Below are 27,628 nucleotides of genomic sequence, written 5' to 3' on the forward strand. Positions count from 1 at the left end.
TTGAAGCAGACATAGGGTACTATAAAAATTAGTAAGACAAATTTGTGTTGCAACTGTCAATGTGAGAGAAGTTGGGAAGGAAATGGTACACACAGACATAGCTGGTAACATTGTAAATTTGTTCTTTTCTAAGAGGGTGTGTGTGTGTGTGTGTGTGTTGGTACGCACAGACATAGCTGGTAACATTGTAAATTTGTTCTTTTCTAAGAGGGTGTGTGTGTGTGTGTGTGTGTGTGTGTGTGTTGGTACGCACAGACATAGCTGGTACCATTGTAAATTTGTTCTTTTCTAAGAGGGGGTGTGTGTGTGTGTGTGTTTCATGGCTGTATCTGCCACATATGGCAAGGATTGAATCCAAACTGCAGCTGCTACCTATGCTGTAAGTGCAGCAACACTGGATCTTTTTAACCCACTACGCAGGGCCTAGGGTGCAACCTGTGCCTCTGCAGTGCCCCAAGCTGCTGCAGTTGGATTCTTAACTGCAGAATATGTATTAAGAAGGAAAAAAATGTTCATACCTTTCAACCGAGTAAGCCCATTCCCTATATTTTATTCTAAGGAAGAATTTAATAAAAGAAGCTGACTGTAAATACAGACATTCATACAGTAGTCACCATTCTAGCCAAATGCTGAAAATGGTCTAAATATTCATTAATAGGGAATGACTAAATGATGGTCTAGTAACTCAATGCAATCTATGTCATAAAGCTCTAAAAATTATTATGAAATCATAGAGCAACACTAATGATGCTTATGACATAACGTTGAGTGAAAACCAGACTACAGATTGTAGACTATTGGCTGCAAAACTTTAAAACTCTATGGACAGCATGGCTAAGACTGAAGGAGAAAATGCAAAACTGATTGTGTTGGTGGGAAGGGGATTTTTTTTTCTTTCTCTAAAGTTGACATGATTTAATTACTAAAGTTTTGATGTTAATAAGCTTTTGATAAAAGAAAATTACTTTTACGCCAAAAATTGGCAGGTTAAGGTTTGGGGAGAAGACACCTCTCTTGGTGGCCAATCAACGCCTCCTGCCCCATGAAATCCACTAGAGCTAGGAAATCACTGCAGCACACAGATGCAGGCCTTCTGCCAGAAGCACCACCCAGCCTGGCCACAGTGAGCACTTGATCTGTTCTATCTACAGGGTTGAAGGCAGAAAACCACCAGGACATTGGGTTTGAATGGCTGCTTGGGGTTCCAGCTCTCAGAGAGCTGGGGGCTTCTAGCAATTATTTGATTAATGTCTGAGCCCACCGGCGCCTTGCCCTCAGAACAACCTCAGTGCAAGAGCCAAAGTGGCATAATTTCTTCCTTTCGCAACTTGTCTTTTTTAATAGCTCAGTTTTCCAATCTCCACCACGCCCCACAATAAGAGCCATATAATCTCACAGAGACGATACTTGTTCAGGTCAGATCATCTGTCTCCTGACTCTGGGCAAATCTACGTTTAAAAATTCCCCATAAAAATCATTGTCAGCCTTTGCCTCACTCTGTTCCTCAGAAAAATACTCTCTGACCTCCTGTGACTATTCTTATTTGAAAAGCAAAGCAGTATCCCACAGCTCCACACACCTGAAATTCCAACTAATTGAATTATTTTCCACACCACTGCAGTTTTACCACCCATCTTCCCTTTCTTCTTGTGATCGGAAACAGAAAATAATGGCAGGTCAGAATTATTATCATCATCATCACCATTGCATTTCCTGAGACCCTTTGGTATGCAAGGCACCTCCCCAAACTTTATCTACCCATTTAATCTTTACAACACTTCAATATAGGAGGGAGGTATTGTTATTATTCCCATTTTACAGGTGAGAAAACTGAGGCAGTGCAAAGTAAGTAACTTGGCCAAAGTCATATTACAAGTAGAAGAACTGGGATTTGAACTACTTTAGCTCATTGCCAGGACCTGCCCACATCACTCTTCCCTGCCTTCCTCTACAGAATTATTGACACAACAGAAGAGAAGCACAGTGTTCACCATGGAAAAGCCTCCAAAATCAGTTTGCTTTCTAAAATATGTCTGAGTTGCTGGGCATTTACTTAAACACAACCATAAATTCCCACTGATGATTTGCCTGCCTCGGGGGAGGCTGAAATGCTTCCAGCAGTGTCTCAAACCAGCAAAGCTTTCTTTTAAAAGTGAGCCTCAAGGAGTTCCTGTAGTGGCACAGCAGAAACGAATCTGACTAGTATCCATGAGGACGTGGGTTCCATCCCTGGCCTCACTCAGTGGGTTAAGGGTCCAGCGTTGCCATGACCTGTGCTGTAGGTTGCAGACAAGGCTCGGATCCTGTGTTGCAGTGGCTATGGCTATGGCTGGCAGCAACAGCTCTGATTTGACCCCTAGCCTGGGAACTTCCATACACTTCAAGTGTGGCCGTGCAAAAAAAAAAAAAAAAAAAAAAAAAAAAAAAAAAAAAAAAAAAAAAAGAAGAAGAAGAAGAAGAAAAAATGAGCCTCAAATCATGCTCTGGGAAGACAGTGAGGGTCTTAAATGAAAACAGAAGTATGGACAAGAACCTTACACTTCTTTAATAGGAAAAAAAAAAAGTCTGAATTTAAAAAAAGAAGAAGATGGGGAGTTCCCTTTATGTCTTGGAGGTTAACAAACCTGACTAGTATTCATGAGGATGCGGGTTCAATCCATGGCCTCACTCAGCAGGTTAAGGATCCAGCATTGCCCTGAGCTGTGGTCTAGGTCACAGAGAGGCTTGGATCCCCAGCTGCTGTGGCTGTGGCCAGCGGCTATAGCTCCAATTCGACCCCTAGCCTGGGAACTTCCTTATGCCATGAGTGCAGCCCTAAAAAGCAAAAAAAAATAAAATAAATAAATAAATAAATAAATAAATAAAGGCAGAGAAGACGAAGTTTGCCAAAACCCTGTGATACTTCTGGGCCTGAGTCATGCTGCCATGGGGCCCTCTAAGAAGACTGATCACAGAAAAGTAACATCTCTACATGTGGGAGAGGGGAGCACAGGTGACCTCTATGAACCTGAGGAGGCAGGGAAGCCACCTTCAGCCCAAGGCTGGAGAGGTCTGTGGTGCCTGGCAGCAAGAGACCCTGGAATTAACAGCAGGAGCCTCCCCCTTAGGGTCCCCCGAGGATATTATAGCTGGGGTGGGGTTCTTCCCTTCAGCAGGTGGGAAGTGGATATGAAATTACAGGAACAAACCAGGATCTCAATTTGACAGTAACTTCACTTGTACCCACAGTCTGGTAAGGAAGGAAGAATCCCAGTTCCAGTCCTAAAAACAAAGCTAATCACAGGACTTCCTGTTCAGAGACCTCTGTTGTTTCCCAATAACCTAGAGGATAAAGCTCCGATTCCTTTACTTGGCACACAAGACCCTTTCTGGTCCGACTGCCCCCTCCCTCCCCAGCCTCAGCTCTCAGGACTGCAGACCTCCAGGCTGCAGAACTCTATTTTTTCCTCCACAAATACACCAGTCTCTGCACCCATGCCCTCCACACAATCTCTAGAAAGCCCGGCTTTCCTTTTCCTATCCGATGACTTATTTTCCAAGGCCTGTTAAGCTGGTCTAACTCCCTAACTCACACCTCTTATCTCCCCTTCTGCTTCCTACTCCCCAGTCGGTCATCCTTTTCTTTGGGCTCCAAAATACACACCGTTCAGCTTTATTTAAACAATCACTGCATGGTGTTATAATTGTTGGTTGCCATCACTGTTTCCCTTACTCTAGCAGGAGCAACCAGAAGACAACCACATCCCTCTCATCCTTATCCCTCACACCCTTTCCTACTTCCTTTCCTTGAGGCTTTTGAGTCAAATATTACAAACATAAGGGGACAATTTTAAATCAGTAGGCAAGTTAATCCCATGTCTAAATTAACAAAAGGAGGCTCTTAGGAATCTAGATAGCAGCAGATATTTTTTTTGGAAGGTGAGGCACAGAATGCTGGGTGCTAAATGACTCAGGGACAGGTGACCCAGGAAATGAACCTGCCTGATGCCTGGGGTTCATTGGACACTCTCCGAGTACTGGTTGAAACCATGCTTTCCACTGATGTGGATTCTTGTGTTCCTACATACAAGGTTGGGTTTGCACTTGGCAATCATTTGCCAAGGAGACTCTGTCACAATTTCCCTAAATCATCCATAGAAAAACTCCTTTTAGCATAAAGATTAGTTTTTCATTCAGGAAACAAAGAGAATCAAAAAATATTAACCAGCCGGGTTGTGTCCCCTCACCATGCTCCCTAACTCCTTGGCAGGGTCACTGTAGCCTCGTGCACCCCTCAGTCCCTGGTTCCAGGAGCACTCCTCCCCAGTCTCTGTCCCTGCTCTTCCTCACTCTCTTCTGCCGGGATCATTTGCTAGGCTGGTCGCTTCAACCTCCCTGGCCACATGATAAAGGACAGCGTTCACAGCACCAGCAGTTCCTACGCTGCAGGTCACTTTACTGAGTCATCTGTTCTCATGTTATCAAACACACCACGTTCTGAGCGCTCGCTTCCAAAAATGACACTGGCTATTCAGATTTCTAAAAGGCTCCTCTTGCAGATTTATTTTAGGGTAGACACAGGATTACCTGGCCTTCGGGCTTATGGGTCCTCTTCATATTTTAATAGGGTTTGACGCAGAAGCTTCAAGAAAAGAGACGCAAGTTGGCTTTTTCAGTCTATCCCAGAATATTTGACTCTCTTAAAATAATTCATCCTTGGCAATCAGCCAGGAACATCAATGGAACCTTGTGCATTTGGATTCAAAGGGGCTCAAATGCCTTCATTTTCCATTTCAATTCGAGGCTGAGAAGATCACCAGCTTCACTTGAACAGATGTGACCATCGTGGTCCCCTCTGCAGGAGTTCTTCATCAACCTGGAAGTCAAGAATCACTTTAGCATTTATGTCTTAGGCACGTGACCTCCAAGGGATGATCAGCAAATCTTTTATGACCCGCCCTACCACCACTAGGGCCTTCTTAGCTTCATTCAGCTGCATTTCCCAGCAATAACTCATTGTAGAGCATTTATAGGCACTATTCATGTGTGTTGTGGTTAATGTTTTTATAACCTCCAGAAGTCACAGCATAAGGCTACCCTGGGCTCTTTAAATCAGTAGCCACTTGCCATGTGTGGCTTTCTAAATTTAAGTGAACTAAGATTAAAAATGCAGGGTTCTCAGGAGTTCCCACTGTGGCTCAGTGGGTTAAGAATCCTTGGATTTCCCGTTGTGGTGCAGTGGAAATGAATCCGACTAGGAACCATGAGGTTGCAGGTTCGATCCCTGGCCTCACTCAGTGAGTTAAGGATCAGGCGTTGCCATGAGCTGTGGTGTAGGTCACAGGCACAGCTCAGATCCTGCATTGCTGTGGCTGTGGCATAGGCCAGCAGCTGTAGCTCCTATTGGACCCCTAGCCTGGAACCTCCATATGACACAAGTGCAGCCCTGAAAAGCTAAAAAAAAAAAAAAAAAAAAGAATCCTGCTACCCATGAGGGCGTGGGTTTGATCCCTGGCCTTGTTCAGTGGGTTAAGGATCCAGCATTGCTGTGAGCTGTGGCATAGGTCGCAGTCAGCTTGCATCTTGCAATACTGTGGCTGTGGTGTAGGCCAGCAGCTGCAGCTCCAGTTTGACTCCTAGCCTGGGAACTTCCATATGCCACAGGCGCGGCCCTAAAAAATAAAAAAAAAATTGAAAAGAGCAAAGTTCTTGTCCACCCTCAGCACATTTCAAGGGCCCAACTGCCATACATGTCTAGTGGCTATTGTGTCAGCATGTGTTAGAGAAATTTCCTATAATCACAGAAACTTTTCTTGGACATTTCCTACACCACTCCTCTTTTTGGACTTAGCTGTCACAGAGCACCTTTCCGCAAATCAATTTGGATTTGGAAGGAAGTACATCCTCCTACTCTGCAAAGGCACGAAACCATACCCCTCCCCCCTCAAAGCTGACAGGAGTAATAATTGTGAACTGCAACTGTGGATTTACTAGGCGCCAGGCACTCTGCTAAACACAGCCACTTCCCCCTAACTCCAAAGTGTGGGCATACTTTTAAATATAATGAGAAATTTTAGTGAAGGAAATATTCTCCCATTCATTGTAAGTCATTTGTTGGGAAGAAATGCTTTAATATGCTGCTCAGGGTAAAGGGTGAGACTCCCAGATCATGCCCAAGAAATAAAAGGCATTCTTCAAGTTACTCTCTAATAATTTATTTTTTCTGCTGTGGAGTGAGCAGAGGACAGAAAAAGGCAGCCTCAGGAGGATGTAAGCGTGAGGCACACGTGGAACTAGAAGTTCTCTTTACAAAGCCTCATGTGTTGTAAGAAGGAGCCTCAGATATAGGCTGGGGGCAGCAGAGCACAGAGACAGGCAGTGTGGCCTGGTGTCTCCCAGAAAAGGAAGCCAGAAAGATGTCTGCTAAATTCTGGGTTCCCAGGCTATGAGAGCTTGCTCAAGCCTCGGTGTTCGGACCTGCAGGATGGGGTCGGCACCTTCTAACATAGACATTTGCTTGAGGTCAGCATGGAAGGAGAGATGGGGGCTTCAGCAATGCCACCTCCCAGGCCACTAACACTTCCATGACCTTTGCCTTGAGATGGGCACCAACAGAGCTACTGAGGTGGCACTTTCATGCCAAAGCCAACCGATACAGAGCTATACAGATTGGGGAGGGGCTTGTCTGAGCCGCTTCCCGCAGCACCCATCAGCCTGGGAGCTGCTGGGAGAGGAGATGGGATCAAGTCAGCGTTTTGGGTGCTCCCAGTCCCCCAAGCAGAGGAGATGATGGAAACGTGTAGTGCCCTGAAATATTTGATGCCAGCAAAAAGCAGCAAGGTGCGTCTATCTTTGCAATTCAGCATGCCTCGGAGTGGGAGCCCCAGCACTCCCTGACATATTAGGCTTTAAACCTGTCACAGTAAATAGTCAGGAATTAATACACTGACTCCCCAACTCTGGCAGTGCAATTTGCCATCTAAATTGTTACCTTCCACAGAGCGGTACATAAACAAAACGAGTGGGTCGCAGGGCCATTTCAGCAGACCTGGCCCTCATAGAGAACAAGTTCTTCCCCAAGAAGGGGGAGGGGATGTCATAGGGCAGGGAGTTGGCATTTCACAGATTCCTGCTGTGGCCAAGCAGGGGGCCAGGTGCTTAGCAGGCTCTGCCTCTCTAATCTCTACAACCACCCTGGGAGGGAGGGAGGAATTGCTATTCCCATCTTGCCTTGGAGGAAAGTGAAGGTCAGAGTCATTTGCTCAAGGTCACAAAGCCGGTGAGTTAAGGAGTCACCCTCAGCCTTGGTGGTTCTGGCCCGTTTCACACTCCTCCACTCAGTCAGGTCTTTTTTTTTTTTTTTTTTTTTTTGTCATTTATTGGGCCGCTCCCGCGGCATATGGAGGTTCCCAGGCTAGGGGTCGAATCGGAGCTATAGCCACCGGCCTATGCCAGAGCCACAGCAACGAGGGATCCGAGCCGCGTCTGCAACCTACACCACAGCTCACGGCAACGCCGGATCGTTAACCCACTTAGCAAGGGCAGGGATCGAACCCGCAACCTCATGGTTGCTCGTCGGATTCGTTAACCACTGCGCCACGACAGGAACTCCCGAGTCAGGTCTTAAAACAGTTCCCTGTAGAGGAATCAACATGAGGTGTGGGAGCAGCTCAGCCACAAAGTGGGACCGTGGACAGAGCTCTGCTCATCCCAGAGACATTCCTTTGATTCCTTGGACCCTTTCTGTGCACCCCTCCCCCAGCAGTGGGTTCCCTTGGTTCCAACAGCTGTGCCTGCCTCTCCCCTGGGAGCACTGTCTACAGACTGCGAAAGCACTCTGCTCACAAGAGCAAAACACTCCAAGTACCCGGAGGTTCCTGACCTCCCGGGAGCCCCTTCGCCAAGGTCTGACTGTTTGGGGACTGGAAAAGCCCACCAACCCCAAGGCGTGACCTTCCCAGAACACAGCTGTGGGGTCCGGCGCAGACTGGGGCTCTGCGTGGGCTGACAGCCCTGCCCGGCTCCTGTCCTGCTCCCCCATCTCTCCCTCATTTCCTTTGGGAGCACCTCCCTAATAAATCTGTTTCTCACAGATCCCTGTGTCAGGGTCTGCTTCTGAGAAACCTACCCTCCTGAGACAGCCTTTCCTCACTGAAGACAGCGACTTGGACCTGGGACAGTGTGGCTAGAACGACTCAGGCGTCTCTTCCTTCATTAATAAGTCTCTGGAGGCTAATTCCTGTCTTTCCGTGTCCACGAAAATGGCAGCACTTTGTCCTGTTGGTGAGTAGCAACTGATAGAACATATGCTTTTGTATGTACAATGAGTCCAAATTGGAACCCAAATCCAAAAGTGCACATTTTTAAAATTTCACCTCCAAAAGACGTTCCCTCTTCCCAAAGATATATGACTGGGGTGTCCCATTCAACCAGCCATTATCTTTTCTATTCTTTAATCACTCAACTCCCATCTTCCCTTCTCATCTGGAAGAAGTTTCCTCCTTTGGACCTTCTCTATCTCCATCTCCCGATACTCTTGGGCCTTACAGACTTAAAGAGGTCAGTCCTACCTTTAAATGCCTGATGGAGCGAGAGCAAGAGCCTGCCCAATCTTGTTCCTGCTATTGCTTCTGTGGCTGCCATATGGTGTCACGTTGAAAACTGGTCCTGCAGAGTTGGATGGATGCTCCTCCATTGGGATCAGAGCCACAGCGCCTGCCACGCAGGCTGCAGCCCAGCTTCATGGGTGCTGTTCTCACTCACAGCCATGTGACCATAGGATACAAACATGCCATCTGCAGCTGTTACAACTATGCACAGAGATGTCGCTCTGCTCGTACAAGCCTTTGCACAGCCTGTGGTGCCCCAGCTCAGGCTCCAGTTCTTTGATCTGCATTCACACGCTCAGCAGATTCCATATGTAAAGTTGAAAGAACATCTAGCCCCAGCTCCTCTCCCCACCCCTCACTCTCCCCCACACCTCACACCCACGCACACCAGCCTCTAGGCCATGCTGGTGAGCCTGGATCCACAGCCTAGGCCTCCCCTCCTCCATAGTGAGCTCAGCTTTGCTCCCTGCAGTGTCCTCTGAACAAGGGGCCTCAGAATGACACAGTGCACCATGGAGGCCCTAACATCTCTGAACATTAGCAGCTAGGGGCACAATTACTAATGCCCCCTCTGTTCCCTAGTCACCCAGCTCCCACCTTCCCATCCCCTCCTCCCCAGAAGCCTATTAGAGACAGGATTGTACCTTCAAAATTCATATGTTGACAACCTAATCCCCAGGACCCCACCCTAGGACCTTTTTCGGAGATAGGGCCTTTAATGAAGGTAAACTAGAGGTCACATGGTGAGCCCTACCTTAGTATGACCAGCAGAGTCCTTAAAAGAAGAGGGCATTAGATCACAGACCTGCACAGAGGGAAGACCATGTGAGGACACAGGAAGAAGACGGCCACCTGCAGACAAGGAGAGAGGCCTCAGAAGAAAGTTACCCTGCTGACACCTTACTCTTGGACATATGGCCCCCAGAATTGTGAGAAAGTAAATTTCCGTAGTCTAGGCCACCCAGTTTGTGGGACTTTGTTATGGCCATCCCAGCAGATGGCTAGAAAGCCACTGGCAAACCTTCCCCCCTGCCAGCTCTGTCTCCCAAGGGGTACTGGGAAGAGGCATCTTTGTTCACACCCAGAGGGTGTCTGCTTTTGCCCTGGGATGACGTTGCCCCTCATCTGACATTTTTCATGATGAAGAGGAACCATTCTCTTGTTCAAGGTGCATCCTGCACTCCTCCCCCACCCCCAGCCAGAGAAGGGCCTGGAAGTGTCTTCCTCTATGACCTCTCATTACTCATGACCAAAATAACCAAGTTTTGCAGCGACCACCTCCAGCAACCCACTCCCCACCTCGGGGTCTAAGGGTTTTTGTCTTGTCTTGAGCCCTGAAGCAGTGCTGGTCCTCCTGATACTGGATACTGTAGTGTGGTAAGGACTCTACCTACTGCTCTATTTCACCTTCCAGAATTGGAGAAGGAGTCTGCAGAATGTTACTTAAAAAAAAAAAAAAAAAAAAAAGAATTAGCTCCTGGAAAGAAGTCACTGCTCTCACACTCGGAAAAGAAAATGCATATTATCTCCCCCACGTGCAGAGCTACCTTGAACGCCTAAGGGACATCCCCCAGAGAGATCCGAAGCGACGCTGGACCCCAGAGATGGGAGTCACTGCTAATTTGGTTCCCTGGGTCACATAGAAATGGAAGGAGGTGGTGTAGGGAGAGGGAGCCTGGCGCTTTCTCTCTGTTCACAGGGCTGCGGTACACTTTACATTTCCCAAAGGCCATAATTATTTCCTGGAGAAGAAATTCAAATGACCCAGATAGTTAATTCAGTGAGATTGGCCCAAAAAGTATTTACCTAAAAGGCAGTTTTGTAGAAAAGAACATCACAACATAGTCAGGGTTTGCTCTCATCGCCTCAAAAATGCAGGTGCCAGATCCAAGGCTGAAGCCTAATGTCATTAGGGAGGGAGGAGGTTTGGGAGTTTGAGAGGCAGAGAGGGAGAAGGGAGAGAAAGGGTAAGGGAAGGAAAGGGGAGGTTCTCATGGCCTGGGAGGGGCTGTCCGTGAACCCCATAGATCCTAGGACCTCCCTCTGCATGGAACAAAGTGGAAGCACAGGAGAAGCTTCTCTTTGGCAACTTCTGCCTCCTTTCCCACGTCCATCTTTGACCTCCTAGGACCCTCTTTCCTGCCTCCAAGGCTCCAGGTCCTCCAAAGCCCTATGACTGAGCCTCAATCCCACAGTGATCTCCTTCTCCTTCCCTAATAAAAATACTCTTTCTATTAGTATAGAGAGCTCAGCTCTGAGCCAAGAGGGAACTTGCTAGTGGCATGAATTCACCCAACAGCTACTGTGTGCCCAGCATCATGCTCAGGGCCCCTGGATGAGGAAAGCTAGACGTGAGCTAAGTTGTTAGTGGTCAAATAAAAAAAAAAAATGGGACCAAAAGTGCTCTACAAAAACATTATGCTATTGGTGTAAGGGGTCCTGTTTGATGCCTGAGGCTGGATAAGCCTCCACAGCAAAACGGAAATAGTAATTCCTCTCATGCAAGGTATTTGCAAGGGCTAATTCACAAATGCAAGGATGTTTTCGTCCTTAGTTTGAAGGGATACATTTTAGGTAGGGCTGAAAATGTGGGGCAAAAAGACCAATGCGAGTAAGGAAGGGAGGCCAGAGACCATGGGGGGCCCATCTGAGCACTTAGCGCAGTTAGTGCTGCTAGAGGACAGTCTGTGGGCTCAACCAGAATCCTTCTACAGCCTTCTCAGGGTTCTGAGGCTAAGACCAGTGTCTCCGCATTTGGTCTGCGCCTTCCCACACATTGGAGCATAACTAGCACAGCTCGGGGGTCAACAGGACCCCCGGGTCCCGTGTGTCAGTCTGGTCTTCCCAGTCAGAACATAAGCTCCTTGTCTCACACAGGGCATCTCTGTCTGCCCACAGACCTGGGCACAGAGCTGGTACAGAGCAGCCCCTCAATAAATATTTGCAGATTGTCTGCCGGGAATGGGGCCTGACTTAGGCCAACCGCGTCATAGACCTGCCACCTCTCAGCCTGAGGCTACCTCTCAGATCTTGATTCCACAGCTGGAATGGGACTTCTATCCACTGTGGATGAAAGAAGCTTCTCCTTGGTCTCTGAGGGGAGGAAGAGCCAAGACAGGTGTCTTCAGGGCCACATGGAGGCATGGCGAAGGGTCAGGTGACAGCTGACTTTTCTCTCTGGCAGGGGCATTGTCACCTGGGCTGTTTGCAGCAGGGCCTACAGGAGAAAGAGCGGAAGGGAGGGCAGGAAATCCCAGCAAAGCCCCACACACTGCAGTGACGTGGTGCCCGGGCCACGCCCGGCCACCCGGCGGCTCCAGTGGGGAAATAACTTCCTTTTGTGGTCTGACCTTGGCTGGCGGCCAGGGCTTCCACCAGAGCCTTGTGACGTGCACTTTGAAATGCATTGGGGGTGCGGAATGGCATGTCTAACCCATGTTTGATGCCCGGCAGCGTTTACATCTCTTTCCCACGCCCACGGATGCAGACAGGCCGTGGGTGGGAGCCGCGGTGTCCAGCCATCCTCATGCCTGACCGTGTGGCCCAACACACTTCCTTTGACCTTCAGCCTGACCTCTGTCAGGGTATGGCTCCCTTAGAGGGGGACGAGAGAAGGCAAAGGGAGTTATACCTGATCATTAGCTGCTGGACATGCGTTAGGTCGTCTTTAATCCTCGCAATGATTAGGTAAAGTGTTATGGCCCCCATTTTACAGATGGGAAAACTGAGACTCAGAGAGATTAAATCTTTGGCTCAGAGTAACACAGCCAGAACATGGTAGAGCAGGGACGCAACCCCAGCCTATCTCTAGTCTAGCAATGACTCTGCCCAGACACCTTGCCCCTTTCTTAGGAGGCTCATTCTTCCCAGAATCTTTTTCCATAAGGATAGAGGCAGTGGCAGCCCCTCTCCATATTGCTACTGCCTGCACCTGCCTGGCAGATGACCCTTGGTAACCAGAGTTTAAGAACCAAGATAAGCCAGGTCTGCCCACTCCAAGCTCAGGGTTTATTTCAAGGGCATTTGACTAAATCTGGATTGCTAACTCTCAAAGCATGTCTGTCAAAATGCAGAAATTACTGTGCTTATTCTTATCCCACTATTTTCTTGTTTTGCTGCTGTTTATTGATTAAAGCAGCTCCTGCCACATAGTCATAGAGACACACTTTGACTCCAGCACATTCTGTGAGTGGTCTCCAGGCAACCCAGACAAGAATGATGTGCAAGAAGTTCCCTTTGTGGCTCAGCAGGTTAAGAACCTGACTAGTATCTATGAGGGTTTGATTCCTGGCCTCACTCAGTGGGTTAAAGATCTGGCATTACCATGAGCTGTGGTGTAGGTCACAGACAGGGCTTGGATCCCACGTTGCTGTGGCTGTAGTGTAGGCTGGCAGCTGCAGCTCCAATTCGACTCCTAGCCTGAGAACTTCCATATGCTGCACGTCCAGCCCTAAAAAGAAAAAAAGAAAAAAAAGAGAGATGTGTCATGCTTTACATGGTGGTGATGGAACCCAGCATGGTCACAGGCACTGGGAGGAAACCACTGTAACCACACAGTCCCTGGGGTCAGTGTGGGGTCCCCCAGAGGCTTAGAATTGGAGGGAACATGGTTCATTGTGAGGCCACCCCAGAAACCTGCAGGCAAGTAGTAGGGGAAGTGGGACAAGGAAGGATAGACGATTCGGGGGGTGTTGGTGGGCAGGTCACCTCTGTGGGCACCTGGGGTGTTCTGGGAAACTGTGTTGACATGACTCAGAGTTGTGCCATCCAAAGGACAAGGAAGACGGAACATTTATCCACAGGAATTGGCTTAGTTCTGCTCCAAGGCCAAACACACTTGTGGTCAGAGTCCTCAGGCAGAGAGAGACACGCATGCCTTTGAGCAGAAACTGCAGCAGGTGTGGGAATGGTCAGCGCTGAGGGGATGTGACAGGGGCCCCCACAGTGGTGCTGTGCTGGACGCCAGGAGTTCAGGACAGACTTCTTGCCTTCTTTCCCCTCCTCCCTCTCATGGGTCTAGATTTCGAAGATGCTCCAGCAAGACTCTTGGCCACCTGGTCTCTCAGCACACACACCTTCTCAGGCATTTCAGGCCAGGAAAGGAGGAATCAGGTCACTTCCCAATTTGGGGGAAGCTGAAAGGGATATAGATGAGGTACTTGGAGTTGTCATCAATCAAACAGCAACCTTCCAGAGAGGAAAGACTGCTGACCCAGAGATCCTTCAGCACACTGGGCACAGAAGCTAAGGCATCGCTTGACTTCTTGCCAAGCTGGTGGTCTGCAGTGATGGGAGGATTCACGTGTTCTTCCTGGGAGATGCCCATTAGAAGCAAAGATGATTTTCAAATAAACTCCTCTGCAAACACGGTGAGGGGCTAGAGAATAGGAAGAACAGATCATTGCAACCTGGGGGCGGGTCCTGTGTCTCATTCCATCTCATTATCCAGCAGTGAACCCATTGCTGATCCTCCTCCTTCCCTCTGTCTATCTGGCTTGTCTCCGCTTTTCCCCGCGGGCTTCTGTTCCCACTTATGTTGTCTGTGTGTCTGCGTCTCTGTTTCTCTCTCTCTTCCTGCCACTGGGTGTCTAAGATGCTCACCATGATCTCCAATCTCAGCCCTCTCTCTTCCTTCTCCCTCCACCTCTCCCGTCTGTCTCCTTGGGCTCCTTCCTCAGCCTTCTTTGGAGAACTATCTACTCCCCTGGGAAGGCTTAGAGTCTCAGTGCTGGGAGCTGCATAAGTAGCCAGCAGGAGGGCATGGGGCATACGTATCCAGGTGGCACGCTGCCTGTGTAGGCATCAGACCTGAGTCTGACAGCTCATCCATTGTCCAAGGCTGCTCCCAGCGTCAGGCACCGGCAGCCTTCCCTCCACCCGCCTCCTTTAAGCCATGATCAACATTTCAAAAGCGAACGCACAGACCTACAGTTGGTTCCTATAATTCACCCAGGGGTTGCGCCTGCCTGCCGCTGGGAGACAAGCCGCATTCTTCTCTCTGAGTGAGCTATTTTTAAGACCGCTCCCCCCACCTCTTTTCCAGTTCCCATTTCAGTCCAAACACTGAATGAGATTCTTTCTTCATTTTGTAGGCTCCCCGTCTCTGTTATTATATAAAACCATTTCAGCCCTTAAGGAGTTGGCATCTGACATCCACAGCTTCTGAATCCCCAGAACAGAGAAGGGAAGGAATAAACAGAGAGGAGGGAAAGAAATGTTCTGTTTCCGCTCCAGCAACATGAATCGTCAGAGAGTTAAATAGCAACAAAGTATTTGGTGTTAATCTTTAATATTCCCAGGAACTTGTCACCTCCTCCTTCAATCCCTGAGCTGCTGTTCTCCAAGTGATTCTGGCGCCTCTCACAAGATATCACACCTTCTATTATGCTCTAAAAAAAGTACCCACCAGAGGGGAGTTTGGAGTGATTAGACTGCCAAAAAAAGGGGAGGGGGAGGTGCTCATTGATATTTACCAGGAAATGACTGAAAAGGAGGAGCCACGGGTTCCTTTGCCATCAGTCTCGCCAATTTTAAACAGACCTTTCCTGAGCTCATCCTCAGATGCAATCTCTCCCCTCCTCAGTCTCCAGAGCCAGGGGGTGGAATTTGACAAATGTCTAGGGATGCAGGTGACATTTGGGGGGACAACAGGGAGTCTGCACAAGCTGTCAGTGACAGAGTCCTGAGTACACTGGTGGAACCAAATCCAAGGGTAAGATGAGCTTTGGATAACTACGTAAACGGGGACCTGACCAAGTCCTACAGCGCATTGACATTTAATGAGGGATGGAGTAAGAGAACCCCCCCTCCAAAGAGACTGAAAACTGTCAGAGGTGTAGCTGAGTGTGGTGTCGCAGAGGCCACACCACATCCCGGTGAGCAGTCCCCCACCAGGGAGGAACACGAGTTGGTGAATAAATGCCCCAACATCCTTCCCAGTAGATTGAGCCCCCCCTTCCCACGGGGGTGACCTGCTCATTAACGCTCCCTGGATCAGCTTCCTTCCCTCCCCTGTCCCACACCCCCACACCCCCCTAGCACTTCCCTGATCTGCTTTTGGAGGACCCTACACTTAAGACCGGGCCTCGATAAGCGCTCTGTGAGTGTTATTATGATGCTGTTTCTAGGACTCCACACTTTTTGCTCAGGGCAGGCTAAAGCCAGAGCCTCCCTGAGCCCCAGCCACAAACCGAGGGATTTATTTTGAAACTCGTAGGCCTGGATCTTTGGGTCGCATTGTCCCCGATCCAGCCAGCTCTGGCTCTGACAGATCAGACCGCTCCCTAAATTTAATGCCCCGCTGAGCTATGACAACAGCAACCACCCAAAAAGAGAGAAAGGAAGAAAGAAAGAAACGCCATCAGATACTCCTCTAAGAAAATAATAATATCTGTGTCTCTGATGGTGAGGTCAGGAGATATTTTATTTTCACACATTTACGCTGCACCTTCTCAAGCCAAACCCATGAATCCTTAGTCTTTATCTTGAAATATATATTAAATGGACATTAAACTGAGCGATAGTGATCGCTTCTCATGGGAGGCTCAAGCCCCTTTGAGAGGAAGTAGTTGGCAATGCTGGGCCCATGAGGCAGGAAGGCAGCTCTCCCAGGGATGCTGGGGACTGTGTTTCTAGTCCTTGGTGCAAATACCACTCAGCACCTGTTGCCTTGATTGCTTCCTGGGAAAATCAAGCCCTACAGGGAAACTGGCCTTTCACTCCTCACTCTCCCCAGCATTTAAAGGAAGCACTGCTTATTAGAGCTGCCTTCCTGGGGACAAACAATGGTGAGGCAAGAGGTTGCTTTGAGGTTGAACTTTAGTGCTTCCAGTATTACCTCAATCTAGATTTGAAAGCTTGGCTTAACATTTTAAGTCTGTGTCTATGTTCTAGAAAGACAAAGCAGGAGAGAGGGTATGATGATGAGCCAAAGAATAAAGCCTACTTCATCTCACTCCCCATTTGTGTCAAGAAAATTTATAGTGATTCTTAACCTTTTTTGGGTCAGGTACCCCTGAGGCACTGATGAGAGCTCTGGACCTTGTCCCTGGAAACATAATCGTTCACCCAAACATGAGAAGTGTGCCACCCATTGGCCCTTAGATTAAGGACTTCTGATAAGTCAGGAGGAGGAAGAAGGGTGAAAATAAGAAAGAAAAGCAGGGAGTCCCTGTTGTGGTTCAGTGGGTTAAGAACCCAACTAGTATTGATGAGGACGAGGGTTAAATCCCTGGCCTTGCTCAGTGGGTTAAGGATCCGGTGTTGCTACAAGCTGCTGTGTAGTTTGCAGCTGTAACTTGGATCTGGCATTGCTGTGGTGTAGGCCAGCAGCTGCAGTTCCATTTTGACCTCTAGCTTGGGAATGTCCATATGCCAAGGGTGCAGCCCTGAAAAGACCAAAAAAAAAAGAAAGAAAGAAAGAACTGTGGAACACCACAGTTCCAGCTGTGGTGCAGTGGGTTAAGAATCAATGTAGCAGATGGGCTTGCTGTGGAGGTGAAGGTCCATCCCCTGTCCAGTGCAGTAGGTTAAAGTAGCCAGTGTAGGTTGCAGCTATGGCTCAAATTCAGTCCCCGGCCCCAGGAATTTCCATATGCCATGGGTGCAGTCATTAAAAAAAAACAAACAAAAAAATAAATAAATAAAAGAAGAAGAAGAAAAAAGGAAAAAAAGGAGAAATGCTTGAATGGCACTTTGTAGTTTAAAGTCATCTTCACATATGTTAACTGCTGGATGCCACAGAAAAAACCTGAAGGGTAGGTCATTCCTCCACAGAAAGACATGGAAGAAGCTCCCAAAGCCAACCTGGGGGCAGAATGGCTCCAAGGCATCTTGGAAGAGGTGCTTCGAAGGTGAGATCCCGAAAGAAGAATAGGAATCCACCAACCAAGAGGGGAAGAAAGAGGGTTCAAGGCCAAGAGATGAGAGGGTGGAAGGTTCTGAAGGGAGGGGAAATGGAAAGATAGGGGTGGGTTAGAGGCTAATTAGGCTTTGTTAATGACTAGCGACTGAATGGTTAAGGCTGGGTGCGGGGGGGAGAGCAAGGAGACTCTGCTTGGTCAACTGAGTGGAGGATGGTCACTAGGACAAGCAAAAGAGAGAAGCAGCTCTGGTTGGGAACAAGGGTGCTGCTTGGTGCCTACTGGCAGGCATAAACCTGTAAAATTAGTAAAATATTTATTAATTTTATAAATATTTTCCAATCATAAAACCATAACTGGTAGGCCTGGAAGGGATTTCAGAGTGACTCGGCCAGTATCTTCACAATCACTCAAGCAAGGCCATGAAAGGGGACACATTTCCATCTATAGGCAGTGAGATTGCAAAAATAAGGACGAGCCAGGCTGTGGAGAGAGCGATCTGAACCAAGATACTAGAAAACACATCCTGGCAATAGTGTGCTGGATGGACTGATGGGAAAAGATGGAACAAAGTTTGCAGTAAGAATGATTTTCCTTTAAGCCTTGGGAGCCAGAAGAAACTGAGTCCCTAACTGTGGCCTTCAGGTTGTCACATCACCACCGTAGAATCCTGTTGCCACCTATAGAAGGGGAGATCTTGACATTTATCTCAGGAGGTGAATGAAACAGCATCTCAGTGTCTGGCACATAGTAGGTGCTTCATAAACACTTGTTTCCTTTTTAAAAAATTTTTATTAGAATATAGTTGACTTACAATGTTGTATTAATTTCAGGTGTGCAGCAAAGTGAATCAGTGATACATATACACATATCCATTCCTTTTCAGATTCTTTCCCCACATAGGTTATTACAGAAGATTGAGTCAAGTTCCCTATGCTCTGCAGTAGGTCCTTGTCAGTTATCTACTTTATATATAGTAGTATGTACATGTTAATCCCAGCCTCCTAATTTTTCCCCATGTTTCCCCTTTGGTAACCATAAGTTTTGATTTTGAAATCTGTGAGTCTGTTCCTGTTTTATAAATAAGTTCTTTTGTGTCATTTTTATTAGATTCTATATACAAGTGGTATCATATGACATTTGTCTTTCTCTGTCTGACTTACTTCACTTAGTATGATAATTTCTGTGTCCATCCATGTTGCTGCAAAAGGTATTATTTCATTTTTTACAGCTGAGTAATATTCCATTGTATATATGTACCACATCTTCTTTCTCATTCCTCTGTCGATGGGCATTTAGGTTGCTTCCATGTCTTGGCTATCACAAACAGTGCTGCTATGAACAGTACGGGGTGCATGTACCTTCTCAAATTATGTTTTCTCTGGATATATACCCAGGAGTGGGATTGCTAGATCATATGGTAGTTCTCTTTTGAGAGACCTCCATGCTGTTTTCCATAGTGGTTGTACCAGTTTACATTCCTACCAAGAGTGTAGGAGGGGTTCTTTTCTCCATACCCTCTCCAGCATTTATTGTTTGTAGAGTTTTTGATGATGGCCATTCTGTGCAGTGTGAGGTGATTCCTCGTTGTAGTTTTGATTCTCATTTCTCTAGTAATTAGTGATATTGTGCATTTTTTCATGTTCTTTTTGGCCTTCTGTCCCTCTTCTTTGGAGACTTGTCTATTTAGATTTTCTGACCATTTTTCAATTGTGTATATATATATATATATTTATATATTTATATATATAAAGCTGCATAAGATGCATAAATATTTGTTTCTTAGCGTCTTCCTCCTTGTTCCTTTGTAATTCACCTCTGCCTTCTGAAGATGCCCTTACTGGAACTGCAACTACATTCACAGTTTTCCAGGCTGTCTAAGCCCACCCTCTCCAGTCCCCAGTTCAGTCACTCTGAACTCTTCCTCACCCCTTTTCCTCCCCTCCACAGGGCTGGTTTGTCCAAGAAGCATATAAATGTACATGGCTGGGGATGACGATGCAATTGTCTGACTGGATGTTTCGGGCTGACGTGTAGAAGCCTGTAAGGTCTGCCTCCCATCCCATTTTAAGAGGACACATTGGCTCAGATCTGTTAGGAAGACTCCTCTCATGTGTTAATTATGCCCCCACTAATTATACAGAAGGGCTCTGGCAGCATTATGGGAAGGGATGGGCCCTGAGCAGCCAGGGAAAGGACTGATGAGTTTGGCTCTTGCCTCGCACTTGAATCCAGTCTGAATTTCAAAAAAGATTTTCCTTCATTCTCTTCTTACAAGGGGTGGGGTTTTCTAGCCCCTGATCTGGTGGCCAGCTGAGCTGTGACAGGGCTGGAGGTGAAGAGATAAATGAGGAGCATCTTTGGTCCCTGACTCTAGGAACTGTCCCACCAACTGTCCCGTGCAGCCCCTATTTAGTAACAGCTTCAGGAAGAGCCAGGGAGAGATCACGGCCACACTCAGTGTCCACTTCCCATCACAGGTGCATTGGAGTGCAAAAGAAAAATTGTCTGGAGATTGAGGAAATGTGACATCTGTTTTGCACGCAAGAGATGAAAAGCAAGGCTAGAGGGCTCAGAAACCCAGATCTTGAGTCCAGGATAAGGACCCTTTCTGCCTGCCCGCACTACCCTAGGAACTCCCCTCCAGATGCAGGAGCCCCTGAAAACCCGTCAGGCCCACTATCCCCTTCTCTAGGAAGGCGGTTATCCTCTGGGATTATCAACTGAAGTCTTCCCAGGCATGGTCAGTGGCCACCAACTGCCAAGGAAAGGTGCAGGGTCACCTGATTGTTTGTGAAAAGTAGATCCCGGAGCGATCCAAGTACATTGCACACCCTGGCCCCACCCTCAAGGCTTTGGCAACTGCAGCCACCTCCCACCTCCCCTAATTCTGCTGGGGGAGGATGAATCTGTAAAAAATACATGCGGCCCCAAAATACGTGGGATTTATTTATAAGATGGTGCTAACAAACAGCTTATTTGTCCTGAGATAAAATGAGCCAAATAAGTAATTTCAGGCTGTTTGAAACAATCTAATAGACTCTTTTAATATGTTTAATAATATTTTTAATAAGCTAAAGAACACATGTTCATGGTAGAAAAAATGAAAAATCAGAAAGCTTGCACATCAGTGACATACTTGTCCATAAAGTCACATGCACTAGGATGTTCTCTGCAACATTGTTTCAGAAAATAAATAAATGGAAGCTACTTAAATGTCCAACAATGTGCAAGGGTTCAGTAAATTAAGGACCCCCTTGGAGCATGGAAACAGGTTATTGATAGAGTCAGACATAGAACGGTATACATGGTGTGGAAAAATTACTTTAAACTCCATGGATGGAAAAATTACTTTAAAAGTTTTTATGCATTTACAGAGAGGAGTCTGGAAAGAAATCCAGCCAATGGATATGTGTTGCCTCTAAGGAGGAGTTGCAGGGCAGATGGTGGTGAGAGGAGTAAAAGTTTTTGTTTTAGCATACTTACATCAGAATTCTTTGAAAGTTTGAAAGTCTTACTTCACTTTCTAATTCAGAATAGAGAAGATGAGAAAATCCACATTAGCAATATATAAAAACTATGCATAGTAAAAACCCATAAATAACCTTGGTTGGTGGATATTCCTCTTCCAGTTTCACTCTACAAATAAGATTGACTTCTTAACTTAAATTTTCTTTAAAATAATATATCATGCATATCTTTCCAAGTCAATAAGCAAACATATTTTTAAGAACTATCTCATATTCCATGGCATATTTAAGCAGTAGACATTAGGTTGTTTCTAAATTACATTTTTTTTCTTTTTCCTTTTTTTTTTTTTTTTTTTTTGGCCACACCCACAGCATGTGGAAGTTCCTGGGCCAGGCTTCAAAGCCAGACCGCAGCTGCAACCTGTGCCACAACCAGTGCAACACTGGATCCTTAACCCTCTGTGCCACAGGGGAACTTCCCTTTCTCTCTTTTTCAAAAACAAAATGCAGTAATGAATGAACATCCTTATTACTAGATTGTGGCATGTCATCACAGTTATGTTCTTATAACTAATTCCTAGAAGCAAAGTTATTGGGTGAAAAGGTATGTATATTTTAAGATTCTTAATATGTGTTGTCAAATTGCCCTCCAAGGAAGACCACAAGGTGTGTAATCCCTTATCCACAAAACTCTGAAAACTGAAAATGCTTTAATAAGTTTAATAACTAAACTCATTTGGTGGCAGACCCTGTCCTGAACAGACACATGAGGCTATTTACAGCCTTTATTTATCCCACTTAGTATGAATATCTGTGCCTTTCATGCAGACACGTAAGCATGTGTATTCCCCTAGTTTCTGCAGAGAATATAATATACAATTTATACACCGTGTTGCTTTTCAAAAATCTGAGAAATTCTAAATTCCAACTTCTGTCCCCAAAAGTTTTGGATAATGGATTGTGGACCCATGGTCATTTATGCTTCCCCCAGCAATGTATGAGAGTGTCGTTTTCTTCATGTGCTCACCAATACTCAATGTTATCAATCATTTTCATATTTGCCAACCTGATCTTTAAAAAGCGTGAGTGAGGTGGAGCCCTCTTCCAGGGTTATTGGGCCATTCGAAGGCCTCCTCGCTTAGCCTGTCAGGTGCTGTCTGTAGTTCTGAGCCTCTGGTCCAGCACCCCCTGGACAGGCTTTGGGGCTCAAAATCTCTGCATACCAATGGCTGACCAGCCCCCCTCAGGGACCAAACTCCCCATGTCCACTCTTCCTCTGCCTTCAGGGGAGCTTCTCACCCCTCTGCCTTCTGATCTCTGGTTATCACTTCCAGCAGGTGAGAAGGGACACCACTGCCTTCTAACTCATTCAGCTGGTGGGTGGAAGAAAGGAGTGGTCCCACAGCAGCGTGGCAGGAACCGTGGTAATACCATTACTACAGGAAGTTCTCTTGATTCCAGGAGGCCTAGGATTCTGAAAGGGGGCACTGGGTTGGTATACATTCTGGTGAGCCTCACTCTGACCATAACCCACACCTCTGTCACTGAGGCCAACCCACCTCACCAGAGTCATGCTGCACATGGGTTATTTTTCTACCGTCGTCATTTACACCAGTAAGAATGACCATGAAATTACAGGTAGAGCCGTTCAGGGAGACTGATCCTAGCACATGATATCATTGGGGTCAAGAAGGCTGTAGGAAACCCAGGCAGGTGACTGAAGGGAGTCCCTTGGGAGAGATATCGGGACAAGACTTGCCAGCAGGAACGTGACACTGACATCCAAGACCATGGGCCTTTGTAGCTGCCCCAGGTGTTTAGAAGTTGATGGCCATGCCTGCCTCCAAATACACCTTTGAAACAGAGGATCAGCTCCTGGCTGAGACATGCAGATTCCTGCCTCTAGCCCAAGGCCCGAGCCTTTTGTGGACTCACCTGTGTGCTAGGGCAAGGCATCGGGAACACAAAGAAGGGGCTGCCATCAGGAAGGCATTCCAGAGAGCACTGCTCAGGCTTGGGGAAGGGGTAGCTGACTCCTGATAAAGCATTCCCCCGAGAACCTATAGAAGCAGCTCTAGCCAATGTAGACGTGAACAACAACAACAACAACAACAACAAAACTATTGACACAGAGCCTTCAAGAGGACATATGTAATCATTCATGTCCTCAGGACAAACAGTATCTGATTGCCCAAGACCACGTAAGCAGGCTCTGCGAAGTGGGCCAATGGGATATGTGGGTATTTTTAAAAACAGTGTATTCTCATGGCTCTTAATCTGGGTTACTATCTAGGTTCTAGCACTTCAGGAAACTATTAAATTTTCTGTGCCTAATTTTTCTCATCTGTAGAATAGGGATAGTTATTAGGGTTAAAAGAGATCATACGTATAATGTACCTGAAACAATGCCTGGTGCATAGTAAGCACTCAATAAATGTAAGCTATTGTTGCTTTATTGTTACTTTGAGTGGTTATTAATAGGGAGTTCCCATTGTGGCTCAGTAGGTTAAGAACCCACCATACCGTCTGTGAGGACACATGTTTGAGCCCTTGCCCCCCCATTAGTGGGTTAAGGATCTGGCATTTCTGCAAGCTGCAGTGTAGGTTGCAGATGCAGCTCAGATCCTGTGTTGCTGTGGGTGTGGTGTAGGCCTGCAACTGCAGCTCCAATTCAACTCCTAGCCCAGAAACTTCCATATGCCACAGGTGCAGCCCTAGAAAGAAAAAAAAAATTATATTAAAGAGTAAAAATGTCTTTCATCCAAGAGCCTGGACAGCTCATTATGGAAAGTAGGAGAGAAAAGAAAAAAAAAAAAAAAACCACAAAGAAAGTGTTGTTATCAAGGCTGGAGTTGTGATTGCCAGTCCACAGGGAATCCCCCAGTTCTCCTCATTAATAAAATGAATATGAGATGATACAGAGGAAGAACTTGAGTCCCAAGACAACAAAAAAGGAATGCACAGAAACTGAGGGGACTGCAAGGAAACCCACCAGGACCCTGGAGGCAGGGCAGGTGAGCCCTTAACTTATAGATACAACTGGAAGCGTCTCCACAAGGTGAAGCCTGTCCCCAAGAGAAATATGGAAGCAAAGATAGATTGGACTCAGTGCATCAGTGAGATGTCACAAGTCTCCATAATTTTTTCTTCTCCATGGCCTGTGTAGGGAGGGCTGAGGCCTGAGGGCTGAAGCGTCCCCTCATCATGGAGAGGCAGCAGTGCTGGAACACTAAGGAGGGGGCTTGGGGAAAAGGGTGGTAGTAGTGGGTCTGGACTGGGAGAGGTGCAGGGGCTGTCTAATAAACAAGCCTCACTTGATCAATTTCAGCTGTTCAGTCTCCGCTCTGGGTGGCAAGTTTGGGCTCTGTGCGGATAGCCTTGCCACCATCCAAGTTCCGTGGAAGCTAGACAGAGGCAGAGAAGTGCCTGTAGACCACTTACCAATTTTAAAAGCTAAAGGTCTTGACTTGTTGCTCCATAAATGTCAGTTATGCCCACCTTTGGTAAAGAAGATAAGAAACATAACATAAAAAGAAGGAAGCTCCAATAACATAAAAAGGAGGAGGCTCCAATATTGAAGAGATACCAACAGTGGCTCCAATTCACCAGTGTCAAGAAATAAAAGACCTTCTTGGAGTTAAGGGCATATCATCAAAGAGTTATGAAGGACTATTTCAGGATAACAGAATCCCTTCTGGAATTTTCAAGCTAGAGTTTTTGTTTTTGTTTTTGTTTTTTGCCTTTTTTAAGGGTAGCATCCACTGCATGTGGAAGTTCCCAGGCTAGAGGTCAAATCTGAAAATTTGAGCTACAGTTGCCAGCCTATAGCACAGCCAAAGAAACACAGGATCCTTAACCCACTGAGTGAGGCCAGGGATTGAACCTACACCCTCATGGATACTAGTCAGATTCATTACCACTGAGCCACAACAGAAAGTCCCCAACCTAGAGTTATGAAATAAAATGGCAGGAGTTCCCTGGTGGCTTAGTTATTAAGGATCCAGTTTTGTGGCTCAGGTTTGATCCCTGGCCTGGAAACTTGAATATGATGCAGGTGCAGCCAAAAAAATTAATTATAGTAATAAAGTTGCAAAAGGGAGAGGGACACAAAATATTACCAATTTTCTATAGGCATTTATGGGTGTGAGGGGTTGGGATGTGGGGTGTACATGTCTTTTTATTTATTTATTTATTTTTGCTTTTTAGGACTGAACCTGCAGCATATGAAAGTTCCCAAGCTAGGGGTCAAATGGGAGCTGAAGCTGCTGGCGGTCGCCACAGCCACAACAACATGAGATCCGAGCCACCTGTGCAACCTACAGCACAGCTGATGGCAACACCGGATCCTTAAGCCACTGAAGGAGGCCAGGGATCCAACCTGCGTCCTCATGGATACTAGTCAGATTCATTTCTGCTGAGCCACAGTGGGAACTCCCGGGTGTACATATATGAATACATGCACATGCAGATACCAAAGAGTGAATATTTACCAAACATTAGTCTGATTTGATTTATCACTGTATAAGTGAACACAATATAGAGAGAAAAAGGATTAGAATAAATATACCATAAATGTCAATACTGGGATTCTGCAAGGTAGGACTACAGATCATCGTTTTCTTTCTAGAATTTTTCTTTATTTTTCAAATTTCCAGTGTTTGGGGGTTTGGTTTAGGTTTAATTGTTTTAGAGATGTCAGATCTCTATGCCCTGTCTCCCAGAGCGCTTCTTGACCTTGACTAAATGTGCCCACCTTGTCCTGAGCAACCTCACATGAGGCAAGTATGAGGAGATGCAGCAGCAAAGCCAAAAAAAGCCCTCCCTCTGAGTTCCCACTGTGGTGCAGTGGATTAAGAATTCCACTACAGTGGCTTGGGATGCTGTTGAGGCATAGGTTCGATTCCTGGTCTGGTGCAGTGGGTTAAAGGATCCTTGGCTAAGGCAGATTCTATTCCTGGTCCAGGAACTTTCATATGCTGTGGGTGCAGCCATTAAAAAAAAAAAAAAAAAAAAAAAAAAAAAAAGTCCTGCTGTATCTTTCTCCCACTCTGATTGCTCACAAAAACGAATTTTTCCATGGCAACCTACAGCCTCCTTGGTTAGACACAGAGGCCACTGGCAACTTTTAAATAGCAGCTTCCTGCCCTGCTCCTCTTCACATATACAACTTGAGAGAAAAGTCTGGGAGAGGCCCGCCACACTGTTGTGACTCTGTCTTCAAATTGGCCATGGCAAGTTGCCTGGGTGTGAGATCAAAGATGATCATTATCTTTTTTCTTTAGACTCTTGTTATGATACAAATTTTTAACATAATAACATATATTGGTTATATGCCCATAGCAAAAAAAAATAGTTTTATTTTGGGGGGGACAAAACAGAAAACCTCATTGCTTCTCCATGACCTTGGGAGAAAACCGAATATCTTTACATGGCTCATAAGGCCCCACATGATCTTATCCCTGACAGTTTAGTGACACTTTAACTATTTGGTTGAACCATATGACACTGTTGTCAAAAATGGTCCATTATTGGCAACTTTAGAGGCTTGAGTTCACCCAAAGCCCTCATATTTCACCAGATGCTGCTCCCTCAGCTGCAAAACCCCATCCCCTTCTGCCTTGCTAACTCCTGCCCTTTCTTCAAGTCTTCTGGTCTCTCATTTCTAACAAGTAGCCTTGGATTCTGGATTAGGCACCCATCCTGGGGACTTTTCCTCATTCACTTATTTATTCACTCAGTGATGACATGCCCACCGAATTCTAGGCAGTAGGGACGTGGTAATGATAAAGCCAGTGACCCCTTGTCATACTCTACTGTAATCCTGTCTGGATTCTTATTTCTAATCTCCTCCACTGGGCACTGAACTCTTCTCAGTCAAACTCCATGTCCCGTACAGCATGAAACAGCCATGGCTTCACATACCTGACACATGATAATCATATACACATCTAATGAAAAATAAACAAAATTACTCAAATTTATCAAAGTAGAATATACCTGATTTCATTTCTCTTCTGTTCCATTTTTTTTAAGTTATTACTCTCACAATTTATCTTCTGACAAAAGGAAACAGCTGATAAAAGAAGCCCTCCTTTGTTCTGGATTTCCTGGCTAGGTCGTGCAAGTCCTGTTTGCTTTGACCGCCTCTGGAGTGCTTGCTGGGTGAGGTCAGGGAAGGGAAGGAGAACACCGCCCGCCTGTTGTCGGAGCCACAGGAAGCCAACTATAAGCTCCGCTGCATGGAGAGGGGGCAGGGGGTGGTGGGGGGAGGACGAATGACCAGCCTGGACAAACCCCAGCCTGGGAAGTGTGTCCTTAACACCTATGCCAGCCTCGGGACCTGCCCAGCAAAAGCAGCTCATACATATATTCAGGTCCCAGAATTCCAGGGGACAGATGGGGAAATTAAGACCCCAAGCAGAGTCAGCATTTGCCAAGATCACAGAGCCAGGTAACAACAAACCCGAGCATCAAATCTAGCTGGCCATCCCAAAGTCCTTGCGTTTTCAAGGAACAGAGCTGGGGGTGTGTGTGGGTGTGTGTGTCTTGAGGGATGGGGTATCTAAAACTCATAGCTCTTGGCTGCCACTCAAACTGTATGACCTTGGGTGATTAATCCACCCACCACTCTTCACTGAGCACCTATTATTTTCCAGCACCTGTCTAGGTAGGCAATAGTGGAAAAGGCAAATTCCCACCCTTGAAAATC

General features: G+C 46.5%; 1 protein-coding gene across 12 annotated transcripts in view; it reads left to right on the forward strand.

Annotated features, from left to right (window-relative positions):
- The window catches only part of CTNNB1 (catenin beta 1), a 405,454-nt gene that overhangs the window by 303,906 nt on the left and 73,920 nt on the right, over positions 1-27,628 (forward strand). For 4 of the 12 annotated variants that reach the window (XM_084987104.1, XM_084987098.1, XM_084987099.1 and 1 more), the window contains one exon: positions 8,073-8,262. The exons of the other annotated variants lie outside the window; for them this stretch is intronic. The gene's annotated coding sequence lies outside the window, so the exon portion shown is untranslated. The remainder of the gene's footprint in view (positions 1-8,072; positions 8,263-27,628) is intronic. 12 annotated transcript variants of the gene reach the window in all.

The sequence above is a fragment of the Sus scrofa genome, chromosome 13 (assembly GCF_054392235.1).
Source record: "Sus scrofa isolate SSC_HxYL_T2T_F1_AM1 chromosome 13, Sscrofa_HxYL_maternal_Yorkshire_Landrace_v2.0, whole genome shotgun sequence".
In the NCBI taxonomy this organism is placed as follows: Eukaryota; Metazoa; Chordata; class Mammalia; order Artiodactyla; family Suidae; genus Sus; species Sus scrofa.